The sequence below is a fragment of the Rhinopithecus roxellana genome, chromosome 2 (genome assembly GCF_007565055.1).
Source record: "Rhinopithecus roxellana isolate Shanxi Qingling chromosome 2, ASM756505v1, whole genome shotgun sequence".
In the NCBI taxonomy this organism is placed as follows: domain Eukaryota; kingdom Metazoa; phylum Chordata; class Mammalia; order Primates; family Cercopithecidae; genus Rhinopithecus; species Rhinopithecus roxellana.
In genome coordinates this window covers 19468409-19473593 of record NC_044550.1, presented here as the reverse complement: position 1 = coordinate 19473593, position 5185 = coordinate 19468409, and the positions used below count along the sequence as shown (strand labels likewise).

The 5185-nt window shown below is 39.5% G+C and overlaps 1 pseudogene; it reads left to right on the top strand.

The window, feature by feature from the left end:
- The first annotated feature begins 1950 nt into the window (after positions 1 to 1950).
- On the top strand, positions 1951 to 4294 carry LOC104675932 (annotated as a pseudogene).
- Positions 4295 to 5185: the final 891 nt, after the last annotated feature.

Below are 5185 nucleotides of genomic sequence, written 5' to 3'. Positions count from 1 at the left end.
CACTCAGGGACATATATGACCAGTGATTGGTGAGTGAAGGTGTGAGAAGGCGGCCATATATGCCTTTTCTCTAAGTGCACAGCACTTGGGGAAAACCATAAGAAATTTGTGCTTTTGTGGGATGTACTGTTAGGCAAATGAGGTAGAAGGAGAAGAAAATAGACTCACTGCTCCTTTATAGTGTTACAGGACAGAGATGGAGTAGATGGGGGAATCCTGGATAATTAATAGAGATATATCAGCAGAAGAAAATATATCCATGTTTCTGGAATTTGCTGCTTTCACCACAAGTTGGGAGGCCTTGAATTCAAATTTTGATTCTCAGCTCTTGATGTCCTTAGTCAACTGTCCTACATATATCTGAGAAGGCCCGTTAGTTTGCGTATGGAGGGGGTAAGCTGGTGGCAGGTAGAAAAATGGGCAAATATGAAGTTAGAATTGCATCATCATAATAATACTCTTTAATTTGTTGGTATCTGTTTGATCAAAGTTCCCAATATAAAATATGCTTAAAATGCTGTTTTCTAGTATCCATGTTAGTTTGTGTGTATTATGTTATTTTTCAATAGCCTCAGCTGATAATGTCTGGTTGGTACACACCACTGTGGCCCTACTGGTGGTGAAAATATTTAAATAATTACAAAGAGCTGCTGTTCCAACTCCCTGAGTAGCTCCTTGCTGACCCAATCATTCCAGCTCAACTGGCTCAGACATCCTCCATAGGACCCCTAGCCCTTCTCTGTTCTTCATTCCACCATTAAATTGTTAACACCTAGCAAAGCAAGGCCCTCCAGAGCCCCTGTTACAAGACGGGCTCTATTTAACTTCATTGGTATCTGTGCCCTGCCAGTTACTAAATGTTTTGAATATCACACTTAAATAAGAAAGTGTGTGCACAGGCACATGTGTGCGTGCACACACACACACACCCTCCTGAACATAAATTTAAAAAGCATATTTGTTAAGGGTTGAGCATTATGCTTCAATACTCTCTGAAGGAACTTACTGTATTTTTTTGTAATCAGTAACTCTTCTACCTTTTTAGTATTTTTTGATATTAGCATTCTACCTTAAGTTGGACATTTCTTCACAAAGCAGCTCAAAATATTTGAGTAGCAGTTTTTTTTAATGATTCAATGATTTATTAAGTCATACATGCAAAATATACTGCTAATTGCATTAGCAAAAGAGCAATGTAAAAACACTCCACAATTCTGCAACTGTCAACTTAAAAATTTTTGTTCTAGTGGTTGAAAGGTCCAACATTGTATTCTTGCCAGTGAGTTAAGTTATACAGAAGATCGTCAACACTAGCACAGTTTACAGAACCTCACAGACCCAAAGGAACATCATTAGACTAAGTGACTACAGGAGGCATGTGTCCACATGGGTGAGGTAAAGAGGGTCAGTATTGGTCAAGTGACAGTGTGGGTAATCTGACAAGTCAGTGATGTTAAGAAGGTTCATAGTTTAAGAAATATCTAAAATATTTTAAAAACCATAAAACTGCAACACATGATTTTTACACCTAGTTACTAGAAAACTAAGGAAAGCCCTTAATAGCTTTGAATAAAGTAACATAGAAAGCACTTTTACTAATCTACAAAAAAAACTTCTAATGCATTATGAAAAATATTGTATAATACAAGAAGGCATATTGCTCAGTAAGAAGAGGTTCTATAAGAAAAGCACTTACTAAGTTAGAGCCTAAGAGAACAACCAGTTTAAAGATGAATTAAATGCCCAATTTGGGGAGGGATGTCTGGTGTAAGAGAAAGGAAAAGCCTAAGAAAACACTTCCTGATGATACCAACCTTTCTTTCATCATTCACTGCATTTGACAGAAATTAATGTTTTAGAGTTTTTACCTTTGACACTTTTATTCCTTGTACCCACCACTTCTGGTCTCAGAGCCCTGCCGCTGCCCCCGCAGCTGAGCGAGTGGCTCAGATGCAGGCCATCAGGGGTGTGGTGGTGGGAGACGGAGCTGTAGGTAAAACTTGCCTACTGATCAGTTACACAACCAATGCATTTCCTTGAGAATATATCCCTACTGTCTTTGACAATTATTCTGCCAATGTTACGGTAGATGGAAAACCAGTGAATCTGGGTTTATGGGATACAGCTGCTCAAGAAGATTATGACAGATCATGCCCCCTATCCTATCCTCAAACAGATGTGTTCTTTTATTATTATTATTATTATACTTTAAGTTCTAGGGTACATGTGCATAACGTGCAGGTTTGTTACATATGTATACTTGTGCCATGTTGGTGTGCTGCACCCATCAACTCGTCAGCACCCATCAATTCATCATTTATATCAGGTATAACTCCCAATGCAATCCCTCCCCCCTCCCCCCTCCCCACGATAGGCCCTGGTGTGTGATGTTCCCCTTCCTGAGTCCAAGTGATCTCATTGTTCAGTTCCCACCTATGAGTGAGAACATGCGGTGTTTGGTTTTCTGTTCTTGTGATAGTTTGCTAAGAATGATGGTTTCCAGCTGCAACCATGTCCCTACAAAGGATGCAAACTCATCCGTTTTTATGGCTGCATAGTATTCCATGGTGTATATGTGCCACATTTTCTTGATCCAGTCTGTCACAGATGGACATTTGGGTTGATTCCAAGTCTTTGCTGTTGTGAATAGTGCTGCAGTAAACATACGTGTGCATGTGTCTTTATAGCAGCATGATTTATAATCCTTTGGGTATATACCCAGTAGTGGGATGGCTGGGTCATATGGTACATCTAGTTCTAGATCCTTGAGGAATTGCCATACTGTTTTCCATAATAGTTGAACTAGTTTACAATATCACCAACAGTGTAAAAGTGTTCCTATTTCTCCACATCCTCTCCAGCACCTGTTGTTTCCTGACTTTTTAATGGAGAACTACAAACCACTGCTCAGTGAAATAAAAGAGGACACTAACAAATGGAAGAACATACCATGCTCATGGATAGGAAGAATCAATATCGTGAAAATGGCCATACTGCCCACGGTTATTTATAGATTAAATGCCATCCCCATCAAGCTACCAATGAGTTTCTTCACAGAATTGGAAAAAACGGCTTTAAAGTTCATATGGAACCAAAAAAGAGCCCGCATTGCCAAAACAATCCTAAGTCAAAAGGACAAAGCTGGAGGCGTCACGCTACCTGACTTCAAACTATACTACAAGGCTACAGTAACCAAAACAGCATGGTACTGGTACCAAAACAGAGATATAGACCAATGGAACAGAACAGAGTCCTCGGAAATAATACCACACATCTACAGCCATCTGATCTTTGACAAACCTGAGAGAAACAAGAAATGGGGAAAGGATTCCCTATTTAATAAATGGTGCTAGGAAAATTGGCTAGCCATAAGTAGAAAGCTGAAACTGGATCCTTTCCTTACCCCTTATACGAAGATTAATTCAAGATGGATTAGAGACTTAAATGTTAGACCTAATACCATAAAAACCCTAGTAGAAAATCTAGGTAGTACCATTCAGGACATAGGCATGGGCAAGGACTTCATGTCTAAAACACCAAAAGCAATGGCAGCAAAAGCCCAAATTGACAAATGGGATCTAATTAAACTAAAGAGCTTCTGCACAGCAAAAGAAACTACCATCAGAGTGAACAGGCAGCCTACAGAATGGGAGAAAATTTTTGCAATCTACTCATCTGACAAAGGGCTAATATCCAGAATCTACAAAGAACTCAAACAAATATACAAGAAAAAAACAAACAACCCCATCGAAAACTGGGCAAAGGATATGAACAGACATTTCTCAAAAGAAGACATTCATACAGCCAACAGACACATGAAAAAATGCTCATCATCACTGGCCATCAGAGAGATGCACATCAAAACCACAATGAGATACCATCTCACACCAGTTAGAATGGCAATCATTAAAAAGTCAGGAAGCAACAGGTGCTGGAGAGGATGCAGATGTGTTCTTAATTTGCTTTTCCCTTGTGAGTCCTGCATCATTTGAAAATGTCTGTGCAAAGTGGTATCCTGAGGTGTGGCACCACTGTCCCAACACTCCCATCATCCTAGTGGGAATTAAACTTGAACTTAGGGATGATAAAGACACGATCGAGAAACTGAAGAAGAAGCTGACTCCCATCACCTATCTGCAGGGTCCAGCTATAGCTAAGGAGATTGGTGCTGTAAAATACCTGGAGTGCTCAGCGCTCACACAGTGAGGCCTCAACAGTGTTAGATGAAGAGATTCAAGCAGTCCTCTGCCCACCTCCCGTGAAGAAGAGGAAGAGAAAATGCCTGCTGTTGTAAATGTCTGAGCCCCTTGTTCTTGGTCCTGTCCCTTTGCATCTTGTACACTTTGCTTAAAAAATGGTGGAGCCTTCACACTCAATGCCAACTTTTTGTTACAGATTAATTTCTCCAGAAAACCATTTTGAACCAATTAGTAATTTTAAGGCTTTGTTTGTTCTAAATGTAAGAGTTCAGAGTCATATTATATTCAAATTTAGACCTAAAATGACAAACCTTCTTAAAACCTTATTTTTCAAAAGCCATATTCTTGCTCAGATTAAGAGTTGCCAAAATACCTTCTGAACTACACTGCATTGTTGTGCCAAGAACACCGAGCACTAAACTGTGTAAAGACCTTCGTCTTTCAGAAGACTGTAGCTTCTGCAGTTAGGATGTGCAGACACTTGCTAAGTAGTTTTCAGATGTGTAAAGCAGAACAGCCTCCTGAATGAAGCGTTGCCATGTAACTCACCAGTGATTTGTCAGCCCATGTTCATGACGTAACATTGTGCCGTAATGGAATGGGTGTAACATCTCAGCTCTTTGGATAAGTTTTTGATTTCATAGTGAATTTTCTAAAAATTAGTTGACCAGCTTTTGCTGAGATTTTGAACAGAACTCATGTGTTTCCTCTAATGAAGTATTCTGTTTAGTTGTGGGTATGCTGGGTGGGGTGTGTGTGATCAAAGGACAAAGACAGTATTTTGATAATATTTGAGTAGCAGTTTCTGTATACGTGATCTCTATACAAGGTAGTAACTGCAAGATGTTCTTATTCACATTGTGGAGAACTTTTAGGTGCACATTGGCAAAGTGCTTGCAGGTTAAGAGATGAATCATGGTGGGTCGCTGGATTTTCTGATTATTTGCACTCTTAGTATAAACATGAAGTCATTGGCATTTATATGG